This window comes from Papio anubis, chromosome 2 (assembly GCF_008728515.1).
Source record: "Papio anubis isolate 15944 chromosome 2, Panubis1.0, whole genome shotgun sequence".
NCBI classification, from domain to species: domain Eukaryota; kingdom Metazoa; phylum Chordata; class Mammalia; order Primates; family Cercopithecidae; genus Papio; species Papio anubis.
The window spans coordinates 143483214-143507512 of record NC_044977.1 but is presented as its reverse complement, the minus strand read 5'-3'; the positions used below and the strand labels follow the sequence as shown (position 1 = coordinate 143507512).

Sequence of the window (24299 nt, the reverse complement as noted above, 5' to 3'; positions counted from 1 at the left end):
CAGAGAGGGAAAACTAAAGCCCTATCCTTCTAGACAGAAGAGCAGAAACAGGGCCTTTCAGAACCAAAAAGTGTCACAAAGACTGTAAAGAGCAGAGAATTCAAGAAAGCAATTCCATAAAGTTGTGTCTGAATTGTGGGTCTCCCCTACGAGCTACATAAGCATGAATATAAGCCTAACGAAAGACTCTGAGAACTGATAGGTAGGCCATCCCCAAGGTCTCAGACTGTGGCTTCTGAATGGCAACACATGGGAGACAGCCAAACAACACTGCAAACTCTGAAAACTGAACCCACGTAGAACCTTTGCTTACAGAAAGTGGTTTGGTACTTTTAGCTTAAATCTCCAAGTCTATGAACATCTCTCTCTCTCTCTTTTCAATAATCTCCGTAAGAATTATATAAGACCCAGAGTCTCATAACACAGTATATTAAGTATCCAAAATGCAATCCAAAACTAGTCAGCATAAGTAGAAGCAGGAATCAACAGATGCCAATCCTGTCATGATCCAGATGTTAGAATTAACTGAAAAAACTTTAAAGAAGCTATTATAGTCAAGCTTCAAGAAGTAAAGGTGAGGCCAGACGCAGTGGCTTACGCCTGTAATCCTAGCACTTTGGGAGGCCAAGGCAGGCGGATCATGAGGTCAGGAGATCGAGACCATCCTGGCTAACATGGTGAAACCCTGTCTCTACCAAAAATATAAAAAATTAGCCGGGCGTGGTGGTGGGCGCCTGTAGTCCCAGCTACTCCGGAGGCTGAGGCAGGAGAATGATGTGAACCCAGGAGGTGGAGCTTGCAGTGAGCCGTGATCACCACTGCACTCCAGCCTGGGAGACAGAGCGAGACTCCGTCCCAAGAAAAAAAAGAAGAAAGATTGAGGTGTACCTTTTTACGAGCAGTTCCTCTGGAGAAACTGGCTTGACCAATTCAGTGGAGATCTATTACCACAGGTAAGGTCCCTCAAGGCTGGGGTACAAAAACTAAAACAAAAATTTCCTGGAAAGATCCAATAGCAGAGTAAAGAAGACAGAGAGTCAGTGAATTGAAGACAGTTTAGTAGAAATTATCCACTCAGAACAATAAAAAGAAAAATAATTGAAAAAATTAAACAGAAGTTCATGATCTGTCAGACAACAGCAACTGGGGTAATATGTGTTTGGTTATAGTGCCAGAAGAAAGAAGAAAACAAAACGTAGGGGAAAAAGCAAAGAAATCATGGCTAAAAATGTAACTGAATTTGGTTAAGTACATAAACTTGCAGATTCAAGAAGCTCAGCTAACCTCAACTAAAATAAACACAAATAAATCCATGCCCAGAAATATCACAATCAAATTTCTGAAAATTAACAACAAAGAAATCTTAAAGCCAGAAATAAATGACATATGATTTATAGGAGACAATGATTTAAATGACAATGGACTTCTCATTAGAAACCATGGAGTCCAAGGGTACTGGGATGATATTTTTAAAGTAAAAGAACTATCAATATTCAGAGAAAACAATATGTAAGAATAAAGGCAAGAAAAGCACATTCTCAGATACAGGAGCCCTAAGATAATTTGCTAACAGTATATCTGCTCCAAAAAAATGGTAAAGGAGTATCTTGAGAGAGAAGAAATGTGATACTAGAGGGAAAGTGATAACTTTAAGAATGAAAGAACCACAGAAATGGTAACTATCTGTGTAGACAATTTTTCCTCTCCTAAGTTCTTTAAAATATACGATGGTTGAAAGCAAAAAATTATAACCTTACCAGTATTAAAAGGTAAGTTTCTTGACATGATAAAGAGGCACTTATGAAAAATCTACAGTTAACATACTCAATGTTGAGAGACCTAAAGACTTTCCCCCTTAAAATCTAGAACAAGACAAGGATGTCTGCTTTCAACACTGCTATTGAACATTGTATTGGAAGTTTTAGCCAGAGCAATTAGACAAAAAGCAAAAGGCATTCAAATTGGAAAAAAAGAAGTAAAATTATGTCTATTCACAGAATTGACCCTATATAGGGGAAATCCCAAAAGAATCCACAGAAATTACAAGAGCTAATAAATAAATCCCTCAAAGTCACAAAATGTAAGATCAACACACAAAAATCAGTTGTTTCTATACACCATCCATGAAAAACCTGAAAAGTAAATTAAGAAAGCAATTCATTTACAATAGCATTTAAAAGAATAAAACACCTAACAATAAATTGAACCAAGGAGGTGAAAGACTTGTACACTGAAAACTGCAAAACATTGCGAAAGGAATAAATGGAAAGATAACCTATGTTCGTCAACTGAAAAACTTAATGTTGTTAAGATTTCAATACTACTCAAAGGAATCTACAGATTAAATGCAATTCCTATCAAAATTTCAGCAGCCTTTTTGTACAGAAATAGAAAAATTGATTCTCAAATTAACATGGAATGTAAATGGTCCATATTACAATGCAAGTGGTACATACACACAATAATTAAAACAGTGCACTATTGACATACGCATATAAATATAGAAATATAGACAAATGGAATAGAACTGAGAGTCCAAAAATAAATCCATGCATGTATTACCAACTGAATTTGACAAGGGTGGAGATTTCTTTCCATTGGGAAAGAATTGTCTCTTCAACAGGTGATACTGAAGCAACTGAATGTCTGCATTCAAAACAATGAAGTCATTTGAAGTTATTTGAATGAAATTCTACTCAACATTATATACAAAAATTAATTTAAAATGAATGAAAACCTAAACATGGCGGTAAATCTTCATGAATTTGGAATTGACAATTGATTCTTAGGTATGACAGTAAAAATAAGCAACAAAAGAAAAACATAGATAAGTTAGACTTCATCAAAATTAGAAATTTTGTGTCTCAAAGGAAATTATCAAGAAAGTGAAAAGACAACAAACAGAATGAGAGAAAATTTTTGCAAACCATATATCTCGTAATAGCTTATTATCCAGAATATATAAAGAACAACAACTCAACAACAAATAAACAATCCAATCCAAGGATTGGCAAAAGATTTGAATAGGCATTTCTCCAAAGATACATAAATGGTCAATAAACTGGTGAAAAGATGGTCAACATCATTAGTCATTAGAGAAATGCCAAAAAACCACAATGAAATACCATTTCATATCAGCTGGCATGGTTATCATCAAAACAACTGGAAAATAACAAATTTAATATATAAGACATTTCTACAATTTAATAATAGGACAACACAAATTATTATTATTATTATTTTTTGAGACAGAGTCTTGTTCTTGTCACCTAGGCTGGAGTGCAATGGCACAATCTTGGCTCACTGCAACCTCTACCTCCCAGGTTCAAGCGATTCTCCTGCCTCAGCCTCCCAAGTAGCTGGGATTACAGGTGCACACCACCACACCCAGCTAATGTTTTGTATTTTTAGTAGAGATAGGGTTTCACCATGTTGACCAGGCTGGTCTTGAACCCCTGACCTCAAGTGATCCACCCACCTCGGCTTCCCAAAGTGCTGGGATTACAGGCATGAGCCATGGCACCTGGCCCAACAATACAATTTTTTTAAATGGACAAAGGACTTTAGACACTTCTCCAAATAATATATACAAATGGCCAATAAGTATTATGAAAAGATGCTCAAAATTGTTAGTCATAGGAATATGCAAATCAAAGCCACAAAGGGATATTGCCTTATCCTCAGTGAATGGTGATCATTAAAAATACAATTACAAGTATTGGACAAGATGTGGAGAAATCAGAACCTTCATACATTGCTGGTGGAAATGCAAAATTGTGCAGCTGCTTTGACAAACTGTTTAGTCATTCCTGAAAATGTTATACACAAAGTCACCCATATGACTCAGAGAGTTTACTCCCAGGTGATTAAATGAAAACATAGATTCTTACAAAAAGCTATAAACAATGTTTACAGCAATATTTCCTAATAGTCAAAAACTGGAAACAATTCAAATGTTAATCAACTGATTTATACATTGATAAAATTTAGAATATCTATACATTGTATATAATTTGGAAATAAAAAGAAATGAATATTGACACATGCTACCGCATAACTGACCCTTGAAAGCATTTTGCTAAGTAAAAGGATCAAATCACAAAAGCCACATATTTTGTTGTCCCATTTATTTGAAATTCCGTATAAGCAAATCCACAGAGACCCAAAGTCAATAAAGGTTTGTTTAGGAGTGAGGGTGGGAGTGGGAAGAGGAGATGGGAATTGATTGTTTAAGGATCTTGGTATAGGGTTTCTTTTACAAGGGATGAAAAGTTTCTAAATATTTATTCTCTTGTTTAAATAAATACTAAATTTTTAAAAAATTTAAAATGCAATTTCAACTTTTATTTTAGATTTAGGGGATACATGTGCAGGTTTGTCACATAGGTATATTGTGTGATGCTGAGGTTTGGAATATGAGTATTTCTGTTTCCCAGCTAGTAAGCATAATATCCAATAGTTAGGTTTTCAAACGTTGTCCTCCTCTTTCCCTCCTCATCTAGTAGTCCCTAGTGTCTATTGCTGCCATCTTTATGTCCATGAGTACCCAATGTTTAACTCTCACTTATAAGAGAGAACATGCAGTATCTGACTTTCTGTTCCTGCATTAATTCATGATGTTGAGTATTTTTTCATATGTTTGTTGGCTGCATGTATGTCTTCTTTTGAGAAGTGTTCACATCCTTTGCCCACTATTTAACAGGGTTTTGTTTTTTGCTTGTTTAATTATTTAAGTTCCTTATAGATTCTGGGTATCAGACCTTTGTTGGATGACTACTTTGTGAATATTTTCTCCCATTCTGTACATTGTGTTTACTCTGTTGATAGTTTCTCTTGCTCTGCAGAAGCTCTTTAGTTTAATTAAGTCTCACGTATCAATTTTTGGTTTTGTGGCATTTGCTTTTGAGAACTTAGTCATAAATTATTTCCCAAGCCCAGTGTTCATGATGGTGTTTCCTAGGTTTTCTTCTAGGATCCCTATAGTTTGAAGTCTTACATTTAAATATTTTATCACTCATTTTGAGTTAATTTTTATATATGATAAAATGTAGGGGTCCAATTTCATCTTTCTTCGTATGACTAGTCAGCTATCCTACCACCATTTATTGAATAGGGATTCCTTTTGCCATTCCTTATTTTGGGTGACTTTGTTGAAGATCAAATAGCTGTAGGTGTGTGACCTTATTTCCTGATTCTCTATTCTGTTTCACTGGTCTATGTGTCTGTTTCTCTACCAGTATCATGCTGTTTTGGTTGCTGTAGCCTTAAAGTATAGTTTGAAGTCAGATAATGTGATGCATCTGGCTTTGTTGTTTTGCCAAGGATTGCTTTGGCTATTCAAGCACATTTTTGGTTTCATATTAATTTTAGAATAGTTGTTTTTTAATACTGTGAAAAAAATAATATTTTTCAGTTTGGTAGGAATAGTGTTGAATCTATAGATTGCTTTGGACAGCATGGCCATTTTCACAATTTTGATTCTTCCAATCCATGAGCATGGAATGCTTTTCAGTTTGTTTGTGCTATTTATGATGTCTTTCAGTAGTGTTTTGTAGTTTTTCTTGCAGAGATCTTTCATCTTCTTAGTTATAGATATATATTCCTAGGTATTTTATTTTTCTGGTGGCTATTGTAGATGGGATGAGTTCTTGATTTGGCTCTCAGCTTGAATATTATTGGTGTATAGAAATGCTAGTGATTTTGACATTGGTTTTGTATCCTGAAACTTTACTGAAGTTGTCTATTAGTTCAAGGAACCCTTTGGTGGAGTCTTTAAGGTTTTCTAGGTATAGAACCATATCATCCATGAAGAAAGATAGTTTGACTTGTTCTTTTCATATTTTGACACCATTTGTTTTTTCTCTTGCCTGATTTTTCTGGCTAGGACTCCCAAAATGTTCTAAAATTAGGTTGTGGTGATAGCTACACAGCTAAGTGAATAATCTTAAAACTTTACATTGGGGGCTGGGCTGGTGGTTCAGGCCTATAATCACAGTGCATTGAGAGGCCAAGGCAGGAGGATCATTTCAGACTGGGAGTTTGAGACTAGCCTGAGCAACATAACAAGACTCCATCTCTACAAAACGTTTTTTTGTTTTGTTTTGGTTTGGTTTTGGTTTTTTTGTTTTTGTTTTTTTTTTAAATAGCCTGCATGGTGGCACATATCTGTAGTCCTAGCTACTTGAGAGGCTGAGGCATGGGGATCACTTAGCCCAGGAATTTGAGGCTGCAGTGACCTTGATCATTCCACTACACTCTAGGCTGTGTGACAGAGTGAGGACCCCATCTCTAAAAAAACAAAACAAAAAAAAGAACAGAAACAAAACAGAAACATCATTTCTTGCTGAACTGAAATGTTAACTTCTGTTATACACTAAATTCATAAATACTCTAGTGATTGCGTACAGGAAAATGCTACCCCAAAATATGATGCCTTGGAAACAGAAAACAGCAGAAGCAGGAAGACCATTCCCACCTTCCCTATCTCCAGAAACAAAACAACAATGAAAACTTAAATTGTACACTGTAAATGGGTGAGTTTTATGTTAATTATATCTTAATACAACTATTTAAAACAAAACTGTTAGTCTACTCTAAGAATAAACTAAATGAATTCTGTCTCCTGAAAGCTTTAAAACCATCAGCCCCTACATTATGCCCTTTACTTGGAATTTCTAATTCTAGCAAAGCCTGCTTACTTTCAGAATAACCCCAAATTCTAAATTACATAAGTCAAAATTAATGGGTTGTTAATTTTAAAATTAACATAGAATCTTTAATACTGAAGTCACAAAGAGTGAACATGAAAATGGTATTTAACAAAAAAAGTCTTAAGTGATGTTTCAAATGGTCATATCAACATTGTAACCAGACAACAATTATTTTGCAGTAAAAGTGTTCATGTAAAAATTACTTGTGATATAGACTTCCAGGAAGAGAAAAAGTACAAAGAAACCTAGAATACAGAATAAAAGTCTAACATCATGGACCAGTCTTGCCCATTAGAATAGGCACACAATATATGCAGATGACTGGCTTTGGAGATCAATTTAAGCTCATAAATGACACAGCCTTTCTTTGATTCAACAAGCCACATCAGCATGTATCATTCTTACAGAATGTTAGTGAATGAAAGAAATATCAACCATACAACGACAATGTTTATAGATTTTTTTTTAAAAAGCCACTTACCCCATTAAAGATTACAGAAACTACAAAATTCAAAGAGCTGGTTTAGAGTAGAATCAAGGGCTCCTGAATACTTGTCTATTTTGTTTCAACCAGTCTCATGTTGCCTAATTTGTTAAGTCCACTGGGTAGAAAACGAATGTAACTAAACCTTAGTATAACTTTAGAATTGACCCTGTCAGCTATTTTTTTCATTGTGTGCAGCTGCTTAAATGGATTGTCTTCAGCAAAAAGCAATGTAAGTAATTGCATAGCATAAAAGTAAATGTTAAATTATAATTAAATTATTCTGCAAGCCTATCACACTAAGTTTATGGCCATTTCATCATACCGCAGCAGTACACAGAACAACAATTAGAAAGAAAGAAATGTTTTAAATTGAGATCGCAACTTTCTGATAACTTGTCTCCTTGAAGGCATCTCCTAACATTATGTCATTACTTTTCATTTTAGTTTTTCAACTGTCAGCTTTTCTTTCACATATACATTTATTGCAAAGCTTTTTCCTTGAGCAGATAGCCAAACACTGGAAGATTCCAAATTAAATGCCTCTTAGTTTGACTTAACACAGAAAGGTCCTGATTTATTATTCAAGACTTACCAAGTGCTTTTCCTTGCCTCATTTTGCAATCATTTATTAGCTTTTCCTGAGGACTATCCCATGAAGGTCATTTTTTGCGTGTTTAGTTGACAGACCTTAATTGAGAAAATTATTTTGACTGACGTTGGAGAATAAGGTTAGTTCAAAGTCTGGAATAAAAAGCCAAGATCATGTTTAGCACGCTTAGTTTCACTTTAGTTCATCCATCTGATCTGTAACATAGAAGCACAACCTATCCATTTTGAAAATCCCTTGTTTTCCCAGATGTTCTCAAAGCAGCAATTTTCCACAGGGGTCATCACTGCTCACACAGTGTCTTTTACTTAATCTGTGTGAATCTCTATAAGATACAAGTACTCTTTAAGTACAAGTCTTAGCAAAATTGTGACAGTCATATCAATTATCTAGAAAGTACTCATGTGGGTGTACACACATTATACAAGTAAAGGGGAATGATTTATTCAAAATGTATTCTTTCAACAATAATTTGGGGAAGTCTACTGTGTGTCTGATACAATACTAGTTTCTGAGAATACTAATGCAAATAAAACATAGTTCCTGCCTTTAAAAAACTGAAAACCTACAGTAGAAACGAAAGAAAAAAAGAGAAAAATAGCAAGCAGAAAATTTTATGTATATGTATGTATAATACACACACATATACATATGTATACACATACACACACACCCCCTACACAACAAAAATGAGAAATCTTAGTGACATTAAAATGTCCAGGGTGTTTATGGGACTTCCAATAAAATAATGGCCCAGAAATTGGTGATATGTTTGAGAAGAAAAGGACATATTGGCAACAGCTTTAGATAGGCATATTTTGTGGGTAAAAAGTGTGAGAAGGGAGCAGCTGTCAGTCCATTTCTCTGCATAGGTTTCTTCTCTTCTTACTGTGCACTGAGACTCCAAAAAGGATACAGAACCAAAAAAAAAAAAAGGGCATGCACTAATGAATGTCCACCTGAATGTCAACATAACTAAGAAGATTCTGTCTCATCTTCCATTGTCATCACTGACTGCAGGATAAGCAGTGACTACATCCTTCATAATCCCAAATATTATGAAGAAAATGATAGAAATAAGTACTAGCAATATAGTATGTATAAACTGCTTAGCACAATGCCAAGCACAGAGTAACTGCTTAATAAATGTTAGCCATTTTTAGTTGTTATTTCTATCTCAACTAATTGTGTAAGTAGCTCTTTTCAAATGCACTGGTGCTGCCATCTTGATACAATGAGTAAAGGAGAAATAAAGGAGTAAAACCATGATAACAATATTGGCATTCATGTTTTAATTGGAAAAAAATAAGATAGAATTGATCATTTATTTTGCCCTGTTTTGTGCTATCAATTGTACTAGACGTATATATTATTTACTTCTTACAACAATGAGGAAGGTAGGTAGACAACTTCGTTTTACAGCTAAGAAAAGCAAGGGTCAAAGAAATTTAAATAATATTACAAGTCGACATAGCTAGTAAAAGGGGCAACAAAATTGGATAATTTATCCAAACTCCAATTTGTTTCTACAAAATCTCTTTTCAAATTCAGGAAATAGTAAAACCGTGGTTTAATTCATGCTGTATGCCAGACACTATGTATAATAAAGTATACAGAGGGAACAGTGATACTTCAGATATGGTCCATTGACTTCTGTGGCTAAAAACGCAGAGGGAGATGGCAAAAATGGAGGCAATTGTAAAGCAAAAAACCAAGGTACTGTGGGAGCACATACTAGGAGTTTTAAGCCCTTGGAAAGAGTGATATCAAAGCTGAGACATGAAACATGAGTACAAATTAGCATTGATAACGTGCAAGGAGCTGAGTGATGTAGGTACAGAGAGTAGTCTGCGTGAAGGCTCTGAGACAAAACTGGGAAGCATGAGTTTGAGAGTAAGACTCTTCACCACAGGATGGGACTGTGATGTGGACAGAGGTCCAGGTCACGCAGATACATTGAGAGTCTCTGAGAATGACCTGAGGATCATGAAAAGCAATGGCTTCATTCCAACTTAGGATATGGAGCCTAGGATACATTTTAAGTAAGAAAGTAATCAGAATTATATTTTAAAAGTAATATTTTTAGCAAAAGAATAAATTAGAAGAAAATCAGCAGTCACATTTTGTTTTCATTAAATTGGCTTCTTAAAAAGCTATTAGGCTCATATAAATAATTAGTAGGTGAACATACCTACAAGTGAGAAACAGGCTGATGTGAAAACTGCTATGACTTATGCCATCTTCGAAGCTAAACAGGCTTGGCCTGGCAAGATGTTCTGGTGAAGCTAACTGTGGAAGGCCATCTGTTTAGTGATCATTGAGGAGGTTTTAAAGAATAAAATGCATTTAGCACTCAGTTGGAATTCTGTGACAGGTTGCTTGCCACGGTTTCTACTTGTAAAGAGAGATTTACAACAGGGAAGGCAGTTCAGGTAGTTGAGATACAGCAATTTACCACAACATCCTAAAGCTGGTTCTGTTCCAAAACAAGGGAAAATGCCATTTTTTTGGTAATTCAAGACTTTTATTTCTGTTTCCAACTCCTAACCTAACACCTTACCTTTGGCAGATGATTTTGTTTCCTAATTCACAGAGATATAAGAGTAATTCTACCATATGAATCTCTTTAAATTCCCTCTGTCACACATAAATATTCTATTCCCTTCTCCAGCTATTCATTATGTTTATTACATTTGAAATAGAAGATAATCCTACCCGTTGGCCAGGTCTAATAATCAGTTGCCTTTATTGTCCTTCCAACCCCTCACTTTTGGATTAGGACCCCACTAAACAATTTTCCCCTCTTTCTTCTGTCTTCTGACCCTCCCCTTTTCCCTGATCTCTTTCCAAGCCCTATTAATATACTCAGGTCTTATTCATAATAAAAAGAAAAAAGTTTTCCATAAAGATGGAAATGTTGCCTGGAGTTTTATTTTACAGCACTCATGATTGCACCTGGATCGAGAGAAGACAGGGAAGGTGATGAAGAGGAAGGAAGAATTTGCTTCCGTGATCTCATATCTTTTTCCTGCTATTCTCTCTTTTGCCTTCCTTCTTTTAAACATCTAAGCTATGGTCTGAACTCACAATTATCATTGCCCCAAGCCCCACCATTCCAACTCATTCCAATGAAACCTAGACTCAAACTTTTTCATAGTTACTTCTCTTGCAAAGATGAGGCATACCCTCCTTCTTGAAACTGTCGGTTTGCATCAAAGTAGATAAATTGGACTTTACTAAAATTAAAAGCTTTTATGGATCAAAGGATACTAACAGAATAAAAAGACAACCCACAGAATAAAAGTAAATATTAGCAAAGCATATATCTGATAAGAAATTAATATCTTGACTATATAAAGAACTCTAACTCAACAACAAAAAACAAAACAAAACAAAATTTAAAAAATGAGCAAAGAACATGGGTAGACATTTCTCTAAAGAAGATAAGGCCGGGCGCGGTGGCTCAAGCCTGTAATCCCAGCACTCTGGGAGGCCGAGACGGGCGGATCACGAGGTCAGGAGATCGAGACCATCCTGGCTAACACAGTGAAACCCCGTCTCTACTAAAAAAAAAAATACAAAAACTTAGCCGGGCGAGGTGGCAGGCGCCTGTAGTCCCAGCTACTCGGGAGGCTGAGGCAGGAGAATGGCGTGAACCCGGGAGGTGGAGCTTGCAGTGAGCTGAGATCCGGCCACTGCAGTCCAGCCTGGGTGACAGAGCGAGACTCCGTCTCAAAAAAAAAAAAAAAAGAAGATAAGCAAATGGCCAATAAGTACATGAAAAGATGCTTAGCATCTCTAATCATTAGGGAAATAAAAATCAAAATTATAAGACACTACTTTACAAACATTAGAATGGCAATTACTTAAAAAATAGAAAATAACAAGTGTTGGTGAGTATGTGGAGAAGTTAGAACCCTTGTGCATTGCTGATGAAAATGTACAATAGTGCAGCCACTGTGGAGAACAGTATGACATTTGCTCAAAATATTAAACATATGATTTACCAATTTCACTTCTGGGTATATGTCTAAAAGGACTGAAAGCAGGGGCTTGAAGACATATTTGTACATGCAGTTCGTAACAGCATTATTCGCAATAGCCAAAAGGTGAAAGCAATCCAAGTGTCCATTGATGAATAAAAGGATAAATAAAATGTGATATAAATATACAATATAATATTTTCCAGATCAAAAAAAGGAAATTGTGACACATGCTACAACATGGATGAACCTTGAAGACATTACGTTAAGTGAGATAAGCCAGTCAAAAAAAAAAAAAAAAAAAAGAAACAAAGATTGTTCAATTCTACTTATACAAGGTACCTAGCGTAGTCAAATTAACAGAGACAGGAAGTAGAATGGTGGTGGCCAAGGGCTGGGGAGAGGAAGAAACTGAGAATCATTTGGGAAAATGAAAAGTTGTGGAGATGGATGGCAGTGATGGTTGCACAAAAACGTAAGTGTACTTAACAATATTGAACTGTACACTTAAAATTGGTCAATATAGTAAATTTTATGCTATGTATATATTAGCACAATAAAAATATTTTATTATTTTATTCCATTGTACATGGTATCTTATTTTGTTTTATGGGCTTTTTCCTTTGTAAAAGTAAATACTGATATTTATAAGATCTTATTTTTTATTTTAAATTTTTAAAAATTTTTTGTGGGTACATGGTAGGTGTATATAATTATGGGTACATGAGATATTTTGATACAGGCTTTCAATGTGAAATAAGCACATCATGGAAAATGGGGTATCCATCTCCTCAAGCATTTATCTACTGAGTTGTAAACAATCCAATTACATTCTTTAAGTTATTTTAAAATGTGCAATTAAGTTATTACTGACAATAGTCACCCTGTTGTGCTATCAAATAGTAGATCTTCCTCATTCTTTCTATTTATTTTTGGTAACTGTTAGCCATCTGCACCTCCCCCACAACCCTCAATAACCTTCCCAGCCTCTGGTGGCCACCCTTCTCCTCTCTATGTCAATTAGTTCAATTGTTTTAATTTTTAGATTCCACATATAAGTGTGACCATGCAATGTTCGTCTTTCTGTGCCTGGCTTATTTCACTTAACATAATGATCTCCAGTTCCATCCATGTTGTTGCAAATGACTGGATCTCATTCACTTTTTATGGCTGAATAGTACTCCATTGTATATACCACATTTTCTTTATCCATTCCTCTGCTGATGGACACTTAGGTTGCTTCCAAATTCTAGCTATTGTAAACAGTGCTGCAACAAACAGGACTGCAGATATCTGTTAGATACACTGATTTCCTTTCTTTTGGATATATACCTAGCAGTGGGATTGATGTATCATATGGCAGCTCAATTTTTAGCTTTCTGAGGAACCACCAAACTGTTCTCCATAGAGGGTACACTAATTTAAATTCCCACCAATAGTGCACAAGGGTTCCCTTTTCTCCACACACTCACCAGCATATGTTATTGCCTGTCTTTGGATATAAGACATTTTAACTGGGGTGGGATAATATCTCATTGTAGTTTTGATGATCAGTGATGTTGAGCACCTTTTCAGATGCCTGTTTGAAATGTGTATGCCTTCTTTTGAGAAATGTCTGTTCAGATCTTTTGCCCATTTTTAAATGAGATTAATAGATTGTTTCCTATGGAGTTGTTTGAGTTCCTTATATATGCTGGTTATTAGTCCTTTGTCAGATGGGTTATCCGCAAATATTTTCTCCCACTTCATAGGTTTTCTCTTCATGTTGATTGTATCTTTTGCTGTGGAGAAGCTTTTTAACTTGATATGGTCCCATTTATCCAGTTTTGCTTTGGTTGCCTGTGCTTGTGGGATATTGCTCAAGAATTTTTCCCCCAGACCTGAAGATTTTCCTCAGTGTTTTCTTGTAGTAGTTTCATAATTGGGGATCTTAGATTTAAGTTTCTAATTCATTTTTTAGGTTTTTTTTTTTTCATTATACGTTAAGTTCTGGGGTACATGTGCAGAACGTGCAGGTTTGTTACATAGGTACACACGTGCCGTGGTGGTTTGCTGCACCCATCAACTCCTCATCCACATTAGGTATTTCTCCTAATGCTATCCCTCCCCTAGCCCTCCACCGCTAGACAGGCCCTGGTGTGTGATGTTCCCTTCCCTGTGTCCATGTGTTCTCATTGTTCAACTCCCGCTTATGAGTGAGAATGTGAGGTGTTTGGTTTTCTGTTCCTGTGTTAGTTTGCTGAGAATGGATGAGTCCACATCTTTTGCAGGGACATAGATGAAGCTGGAAACCATCATTCTCTAATTCATTTTGATTTGATTTTTGTATATGGCGAGCGATAAGCATCTAGTTTTATTCTTCTGCACATGGATTTTCAGTTTTGCTAACACCATTTATTGAACAGACTGTCTTTTTCCTACCACCATTTATTGCAGAGACTATATATTCTTGGCATCTTTGTTGAAAATGAGTTCACTGTAGGTGTATGGGCTTGTTTCTGGGTTCCCTATTCTGTTCCATTGGTCTATGTGTCTGTTTTTATAACTATGATATTGGAATAAAAGTTTCATTAACTCAGCAATGATTGTGAATAAATACAATTTATACCTTTTGCACAATCAGTGGGTGATATTCAAACTAGAGTCTAGCAAAATACTTAGAGTTCCTAGTACTATCTGTGGTGAAAAATAATTCTAACAACATATATTTTAAGACTAAAATTATATTGTAAAGGCCATAAATGATATTGCAACTACTGTACTTATCTATTACTGAGTTTCTGTCAGCATATTAAGAAAGTGTTTATTGGAAATAACTAGAGTGGAAATAAGTTTTGTTTAGCTGCCCGCATCAGAAGATAAGCAATAGTACCCTAATTTTTCCATGTAACTTTTTGACGACTGTTATTTTATACAGATAAAGAAACAACCCTGTCACCAAAGAAATGATAGTAATGATAACAAAATACCTGGCTTATTTATTTTTTAAAAATATGCAAAAAATGACATATTGTCTAGAAATATATCCACAAGAACTAAACATATAAAGACACGCATAGAAGGATGACCATCAAAGTCAACATACTCGGAAGGAATTTGATTGCTGTGGGCAAGCAAAATACTTCCACAAAAAAGTAATGATTTATTATTTCATAATTTATAGATGTATGTTTATTATTCTTTATCTTTTTGTTTATCACAAATCTTTAATAATAAAAAATGGAATAAAATCCCATGTTTAAATTCTTTTCCTTTGCAATTGTGACCTCTCTTCTTGTTTCTTGGGTCATTAAGGGAAATCTAAAGTCAATCTAAGTCTTTTTCTTTTAGGAAGATCTGCTCTATCCACAAGCTTTTGAAATATTCTTGATATAGTTGATGTTAATTATAATATGTCTGGATGCAAATGTTTTATTTTAACTATAATATGTCTAGATGTAACTGTTTCCTTATTTATCCTATTTGTCATACTAAGAATTTCTTCAATATGATTTATTTATTTTGCTCTAGTTCTGAAAAATTGTGCATGATTATGTATTCAGCAATTTCCTCTCCATCCAGTATCTTCTCTTTTGTATTCTAATATTTAGATTTTGTTGTTTCTAGTACTAAATTTTGCATACCTTAGCTTTTCAAATTTCTCTCTCTTAATTTCTGCTAATTCTTTTCATGAGAGTTGCTTGACATGATACTCTCATTTATTCATTTTCAGGTATAATTATTCATTTTTAATGTTTTAATTATTTTCTTTCTACATCCAAGCTTTCTACTTTGTGTTTCTTTAAAATGGCTTGCATTGCCCTCATTTTGTTATTATTCTATAGTATTAGAGGATAGTGTTTTTATTAATTCTTGATTTGATACTTTCATTAAGTCTGGTTCATCTAGCCCATTCTATTGACTCTCCTATTTCATGACTCTGCCCCACAAAAGTCTGACTCCTTTTATCAACACATCTTCCCTGAGCATACCCAGTAGCTCACGGGTAATGTGCATAAGGTAGAGCATGTGCTGCTCCTGGCCTAATTAAAGGTGGGAGAGATATACCACGGGGCAGAGGCTGAGGAGCCATAGTCTGCCCCTGATCCAACAGATAGCACTGACTTTCAGGGAACCCTCTGCTATGACACAGTTCTCTCCCAGAGCCTGCCTTCATTGTTTGGTTATTTACAGCTGGGTGAGGGTGGTGGCAGGAGGGGAGGGGATGAGGGCTTGTTCAGAAGCTGGTCTTCCAGTATGTGAGTCTTACGCCTCTCTGATGTCACCCTACTGACCCCAGTGGCCCTACACAGTCACAGCTGCTTTTCTATCAAAAATGAGGAGGAAGTGAGTATCTATGCAAGCCAGTGTCACACTATGAGAAAGGAGCACAATTGAAAACTCTTCCCCTAAGTAGTTTCCATGCTGTGCATGCAAACCTTTTCAGTCCTGCCAGCTATTTCTCTCCATACAAGCACAAAACCACCTCTCTCTGCCCAGTGTTTTCTAACAGTCTTGCTTTAGTTCTTCAGACTCACACTTTTTGTCATTTGATTCCTGTGTCCTGTCTGCGATTGACCTGGGAGAAGGAATAAAGTAATCGGGGGAAAATCTGATAGAAATTCAAACACTGCCAAGCAAGATTACTTGGACATGGCATTGTCTGCATTCAGTTTATTTTGCTAAAACTCACAAATAAGCAATGCAAACAGTTCATGCAAGTAGAAAAGGGGGACACAGTTCCACAAGGCCTCTCTAGTTCCTTGTGGAGGGTACTTGAAGTCTAGTCAGCAAAACAGTGAAGGGGAGTGTCAATTCATCAGAGCAGCCCAGGGCACTGACTTTCACCATTACCTCCAACAACGTTCTACCTATATGTAATAGGTCCCTTGCTATACCTGTGCTGTCTTCCTGTTTCATAGGGCCAGTAGTAATCTGTAGCCTGTGATCTATTTCTCTAGTGGCAGTAACCCTAATTGTTTATTTCATTTTTTACATTTCTGTTTTATTTACCAACCACTCAAGGTCAGAAGTCCTATTCATTATTTCTGTATCTCTAATAGTTTGCATTCTATAGCACTCAGTGAGCACTCATTTTTGTTATTGTTTTGTTGCTTATGAGCAAATGGAGGAGAGTGTAATGAGTTAACACGGTGAGTGTTAAATAGTTGAAATCTCAATTAAAAAATGAGATGTCTATCTGTGAAGCAGTCACTTCTGAGGTATCAGTCTTCACAGGAATTTTACTCTAGAGTTTGGAAGTAGGGGTGTTACGCAAAACCAAAGGGACAATCCAGAGGTCATAAGAAACTTAGAAGCATGGGGGAAATCAACATCAGAAAGTATAGACCAGTTGTCTGGGTTCTATACAGAAATTTAAGGGAAAAGCAGAGTCGAGTTTGTTCAGGTCAGTGAAGAGAATTGTAGGACCTCAGTAGACTGACTCTAGGAAACAAACAAACACAAAACATTAAAAAAAGTGCCAAAGCAACATCTGAGGTGACCCCAACCTCTCTTTTATGAGGGTTAAGCCTGGGTAACCACTGAGTGGGCAGATCTCTCACCTAAAAAAGGTGAGAGCAGAACCAAAAACATTAAAGTAATTATTGATAAGAAAGTGTGCTTTGATGTATTGCCCTCTTCCCAACCATTGCCACTGTGAGCCTCCAGAGGTTTGAGATGATGAAGCAACAATGTCTCGGGGAGAGGTTAGCACAATTTCTCCCTTAATTGCAAGGTAGATAAGAAAATATTTAATATTTCCCATGTGGTGTTAGAAAGTTTTCCAGTCTGTAAAATTCTATATCTACATTCAAATTTAATGAGGCTATTAACTAAAGTTGCTTCATGTTTGAGAGTTGTTTATAAAGCACATACAAAAGATAAACTAAATGATGGGTATATACAATCAAGTAAAGGGTCATTACCCTCATTTGAACAACCAATATGCAGCAACTAATGGGGATTTCTCAGTTTAGAAATATTTTTAAAGAGCAGGACTAAATTACTAAGGGAAAAATGAAAAGTTAATTAGTCACTTCTGACTTGTGCTGGACTTGATTGTTATGCAATCTTTTGAGGTCATTTTTAGAAACAAAATATTCTTGTGTCCAAGGTGCTAAGCCCATCTGCTTGTTCTTGGGGTTCTAATTAACTTCCATGCTGGTTTGATTAACCCTGGCATTTGCTTTTTCCTAGAAGAAAGCAGCTTCTGTATAAAAGAGCATAACTGACTCACTTTTGGTTAGAAGGCTTGATAATTACAGAATTTTTTGTGTGATAACAATTTTTTTTTGCATGGACTTTGTAATACATGACTTTTGTAACTTATATTGAGTTATTACATAAATGCACATTTTTAAAACTTTCTTCTCAAAAGGCCAAAGGGGAACTTCTACTAAGTTTTTGTGAAAGAAGGCATGAGAAACAACATAAAATGAGAAATTTCATTTGTTCTCTGCTTGTTATATTTGTAATATTAAAATAACCAACATATTTTATTTTTGGCATCTACTTGAATAGCCTATGCAACAGTGAGAAATCACAGTGATTTCTCAATTCCTTAACTTATCTTCAGGGTCCTACCATCTCCATTCCAGCACCTGTTCTAATAGTTCTTCCCTGGAAATTTCATCTAATCATGCTCTTCTGCCAAGACCACTAGATCAACCACTCTACTTTATGACCACGGTGACCATCTTTCCTTACAGCTAGAATGGCATAATTAGTGTTTCTAGTGGTTCTTAGAGTGAGCTGAAGAGGAAAGAAGATCATTCAAAAGGCCATTTTAGTAACAGAAAATAAAATTAATAAACCAAAGTGGTAGTGATGAGAAGGTGAAAGAGGAGAGTAAGAAATATTATATAGAGAGAGCAGACAGAAATTGGTTGAAGAGCAAATGTGGAAATTGGAAGAAATGAGTGTTCTAGTTTTCTACTGCTGCATAACAAATTAACACAAATTTAGTGGCTTAAAACAACATATTTATTATCTCAAAGTTTCTGTAGGTCACAAGTTTGGGCACAGCTTTATTGAGTACTCTGCTCAAGGTTTCACAAAGCTGTAATCAAAATGGTGATTGGGATGTATTCTCATCTGGAAGTTCAACTAGGGAAGTATTCACTTCCAAGCTTCCTCAGGTTGTTGATAGGATTCATTTCTGTTTGGCTGTAAAATTCATGGCAGCTTACTTCTCCAAAGCCAGAAAGGGAGAGAGTATCTGCTATTTCCTGTGTCTTATTTTGGCAAAGGCTTAGAGCCTCTTTTAAATGACTCACATGATTAGGTCAGGCCAATCCAAGATAATCTATCTTTTTATTAACTAAAAATTAACTGACTAAAGACCTTAGTTACATCTAAGCTTTCCCTTCACCTTTGCCATATTCTACTGGTTGTAAGTGAGTTATAAGTTTCACTTGCATGAAAAAGGAGAAGATTACAAAAAGTTGTGCACCTCACGGGGCAGGAATCACAGGCATCATTTTAGAATTCTGCCTATACAGAAAATAAAAAAATCCACAGGTCTAAATACTTATCCTGGCTGAATGAGGACATGGAGGTACCAGTGAAATAAGACAAAAAATTAACATAAACAGGCTTGGGCGAACAGATGTTTATACTTTCATTAAGATGATAAAAACATAAGAAGAGTTGCCCAGAGGAACTGAAAATAAGATATCACGAAAGGTGGAGGTCCTAATTAAATATATTGATTTACCCACAGAGGGTACATATTAAAGTCATCATATTAGTACCTCATTAAAGAACAGAATAAAGAATAGAAAGAAATTTGGGAGCAGGAGGCAGGGAATAGAAATCAGTAAAGAAAAGAGTAAAGTAATTAGAGAGTCAAAGTAGATTAAATGTCATGCTGTGTTTGAATAAAAATGACTAAATATAGGAGAAAATTTAAGAAAGTATGCTGATATATAGCATGCAAGCCAGTGGGTTTTAGACTTATGTGTGCTTTTCTCAGGAAAATTTCTTTAAAAAGGTATACAGATTAGGAGTATAGACATAAAACTTTTTGTTCATAGATGACATGATCTATGTATAAAATTCAAAACAACAAAAAACTGGAACTAGTAAGTGATTATAGCAAGGTTGCAGAATACAAGGTTAGTATACAAAAGTAAATTACTTTCCTATAAATCAGTAATGCATAAGTGAAATTCAAAAATAAAAATACAACACCATATTTATTAGCATGCTAAAAATGAAATACTTAGGTATAAATCTAACATAATATAAACAAAAAATATGTGAGAAAAACTACAAACTTTGATAAAATAAATCAAGGAAGAGCTAAATAAGTGGAGAGATATTCCATGTTCACAGACAGGAAAACTCAGTATTGTCAATATATCAGTTTTTACCAACTTAATCTATAAATTCAGTGCAATATCAATGAAATTCCAATTGGTTATGATTGAAGAATATCATATAAATATGAGTAAAATGGCTATATTAGTCATTTACAAGCACATTTTCAATGTGTTATGTGTGATTTTTATAATTATTTTATTCTACTCTATTTGCTTTGATCATAGTAACTGAAATTTTACATCTATTGGCTCTTAAAGTAAAAATTGTTTGCATTTTGTATGTACTTGTCTATTATTTTCAATTCTCAAGTAACATTCATGATTATTATATTTTAATAAAATATCAGTTGACAGTGGGTTGGGAAATAAAAACTCGTCCTTCACCTCACAGATAGTTTCAGAAACACTGCTCCAGAATATAAATAAGGACTTACAGGAGAGGTTAAAAGATGGAGGGAATAGAGAGGTTTAGAGACAGGGAATTAGGTGAAATTGAAAAACGAGGTCAGGAAAGAATAAAGGGAAAGGGAACAGTTGGAAGGGAAGAAGGGTAGAGTCACAAAGCATAACTTTAGAGTTCATTTTCCATCTCATCATTTCCAAGTAATTTCAAGGTTCAAAAATATTTCCATATGTAAGGGACAATATGGGAAGATGATAAAGGAGGCCACTGCTGTTGAAGTTGAAGCTAGTTTGGTAGACGATAGTAGTATGAACAATAAAGTGTCTAAGGAATAATCCCTGCAAATCATAAAAATAAAATAATACATTAAATGAAGAATATAAGGAGAACTTGAAGCTAGCATATGACGCCAAAAATGAGGGAAAAAAGCAACCACCAGATATCATCAACTTCAGGGGAGGAGGGATTGTTAGATGGTGGTTGTAGAATAATGGTGTGGAAGAGGCATCAAGGAATAAGGATGAGGCATCTCCTTACAGCACCTTGACTTGGAGAAGTAGAAAATAATTTACTTCGAGTGGAATGTCATCTTATAGAAATGAAACCTCTGGGAGAAAGTTGTGCTTCCATTTCAGGGAATTGAAGCACCATTAGAAAAAAAGATTCAGGTGGAAGATGTTTGTTCTAGAAGTAATGCTTCCACCTCACACAGGGGAAGTGGGCAAGGAAAAGTCCACAGTTTATAAAGTAGGCATGTTGGGGAAGGTTGGGCAAGTTGCATCAGCATAAATTTCATGGACACTCAAGGATAATTTCCTTAAGCAAACAGGCGAACTATATGGATAAAAATACTGGCATTCAGGGGAGATAAGAAATCATGGGAAGATTCACTGAAGGGAGAGGTGAGTAGCAAGAATTTTATTTTAGTGAATTTTATGTCAGTAGAAGTCAGAATGATGGCCCTCTATCCAGATGTGACCAATGTAATTACAGGGGTCCTTGTCAGAGGGATGCAGGAGGAGTCAGAGTCTGAGAAAGAGACGTGCTGATGAAAACAGAAGTCACAGAGTGATGTAGTTGCTTGTTTTGAAGATTCCTTAAAAACCAAGGAATACAAATAAGTGGCCCTAGAATATGAAAAAGGAAAGAAAAAGGATTCTCTTTTAAAGCCCCTAGAAGCAATGCAATCCCATCAACACTTTGTTTTAGCCCAGTGAAACTCATTTCAGACTGGTCACCTCCAGGACTATAAGATAATGTGTATTGTTTTGAGCCATTAAATTTGTAGTAATTTGTTACAGAAGCAATAGAAAACTAATACATGCCTTTACATTTTAATTTAAAACTTTAATTGTAATGATAAAACCACAACCTCCACTTATGCACACATACAAATCACATACACACACATGCACAAATATATATACACAACACATACACACTCAATCATAGAAGACTGCAAAATCCTGCACTGCAACCAAGATGTGAGCCAGTGTAAAAATTATGCCATTCTTCCTACTTGTTTTTCTGAATTTTCAAGTTTTATATAAAGTTGGCAGATTAAAACATTCATTTCTATATAATTAGTTAACTAAAAATTATAATCAATGAATGAATGCAAAACAAATACAATCCATCTCCCAATCCATTTTAAGATTAAAGTGTAAGATACTTAAAATGATCATTTAAAAGAAAAATCCTCCAATAATTTCAATGTAACAACACAAAAATGTGTAAGGACATGACTCTTAAAAAGAGATAAAAATCATTACTGAGAACTTTTAAACCTATTAGAAGTTTATTGATTTTTAAAATTAGCAAGAACATTACTACTAAGAGATACACCCAAGAGACTTTGCACAAACATCTGTTTTTACCAGCTTTGGTGTTCAGCAATAAAACCTTCCATGGTCCCAAGGCAAGGCCCTAGGAAATGCCCACCAACAGTTTCAACAGTCATTACGTATGTACTGTGTTCTCATCTCTGCCCTAAGGAAGTTAGATATCAACCCAGTTTTTGGTTTTTTTTTTTACATGTTTATTAAAGTCACACAGGTAAAACGTTTCCGAATGTGTTTTCAGAACACGTTTTATTTTAGTGCTTTCAAATGTTTTGAGGATAATTGTTAGGGGAATGAAAAAAATATAGGAGCTCAGTCTGAGAATAAAAATCTGTGTTGGCATTTTAATGTCTAAAGACTCGGGAACTGCCAAATGTTTGCTAATCAAGAAGCAGTAGAAATTCACAATCAGTCCCCAAAATATAAAACAATTCTATTCACTGTAAAAATATGTTTACTGCATTTACTTACCGGCTGTTTAGCACAAATGTTTTTTGTCCCAAAGTGGAAAAGCTGGCAATCCTTTAATTTCCAAAGTGCTCATAGAGAGCAGCTGTAGATATACAAGGCATTTGTTAATGGCATATCAAGGTATCATTTGCTTCCCCTTTTGTCAGATACCGCCTTTATTTGAAGTCAACAGAAGTCCTTTCTCTTTTCCCTCTGGCACCATTTGTGGTTATTGTGTTTTCAGAGAATGCAGACGGCATCAAGATATGGACTGATTTTGTTTTGAACCTATTCAGATGCAATGCTGACTTTTTGGGTAACTTTATATTTTTTGCTTTCTAATGTTCCAGAGTCTTCAAAAATAGCCCAGAGAATTGCATTTGGGATTCATCGACATTAAAATATCTGCTACCCAGAGTGAAATTCCAACAATAACAAGTTTATAACAACTCAAAGAGCATACCTTGTACTTGAAGGAATTTCATCATCCTTTTCAAAGGCATTTTCTTTAATTGAACCATAGTCTCGTATCTCTTACTGGATTCCAAATTTCCTTTCTAAGTATGAAAATTTAGGGGTCAGCGGACTAGCCCTTGCTGATGTAATCTCAGCCTCTCAGTGAATACATATTGATTGGAGAAAAGGATTATCTTACTTACATGCATAGGAGCCATGATTCCAGGAATCAGTAAAATAATTCTATTGCCCATAAAACTGAATCAAGATTACAGCTGCTTTGACTCCTCCTCTGGAACCTTTGGAAAAGGTTTAGTGTGTTGAAAAGAGAGAGAAAAGAAAAATTAGTGAAAAGAGCAAATATTTTGTGCTGTCTCAACATTCAGTAAATTGCACTGTCTGCACTATTGCTTTAGAAGGAAGGAAATGACAAACGTATTTAAAAGGTTAAGCCTAGAAATATACTTGTGGGTGGTATGACCTTGATCATATGAATCAGGAACATCACCATGTTATCTGAGGTTCAGCCTGGCAGCACAGCAGGTACTGGCTAAAGAGTTGCTCAAGGTTTCTTCAAATGAGAGGACATCACTCAGAAACCCAACCTTTTTTAGCTTCTACCAATTTGACACGCTTTCACTTACATATTGCTACCACCTCCTCTTAAGACTTCAAAGAAACCACTAAAATAACCACTGTAGAAGTCTCTGGGATCATTACCTAGAGTATCACATTCATCCAAAAGAGTTCATATATCTGATTAGTAATATTCTTCTGAGTAAAACAAAAAGTTCAAAAGGATGTTTGACGAACAGGTATTTAAAGTACTTATTTTTAAGACCACTTTAAACTTCAGAGTCACTCTCTAAGGGAAATAAAACTTCTATTAAAACTTTAATTAAGTTAAAAAAGAACTCTAACAGAAAAATGTAAAGCCACACTGCTGCTGCTGCTGACTCTAGGCATCGAGACCTATAAAAGAGTATTTAAGAAGCAGAAGTGGGGCTGGGGCTTTCAGAGATGTGTGGATTGAAATGTGTGCAGCCATAGTGTATTTTC

The 24299-nt window shown here is 35.4% G+C and overlaps 1 long non-coding RNA gene across 6 annotated transcripts in view; it reads right to left on the bottom strand.

Annotated features, from left to right (window-relative positions):
- The window catches only part of LOC103882294, a 124744-nt gene that overhangs the window by 11151 nt on the left and 89294 nt on the right, over positions 1-24299 (bottom strand). For all 6 annotated transcript variants that reach the window (XR_001900032.3, XR_001900034.3, XR_644053.4 and 3 more), the window contains 3 exons: positions 23444-23539; positions 22806-22887; positions 7790-7938 (listed from right to left, as the gene is read on the bottom strand). This is a non-coding gene — a long non-coding RNA (uncharacterized LOC103882294). The remainder of the gene's footprint in view (positions 1-7789; positions 7939-22805; positions 22888-23443; positions 23540-24299) is intronic.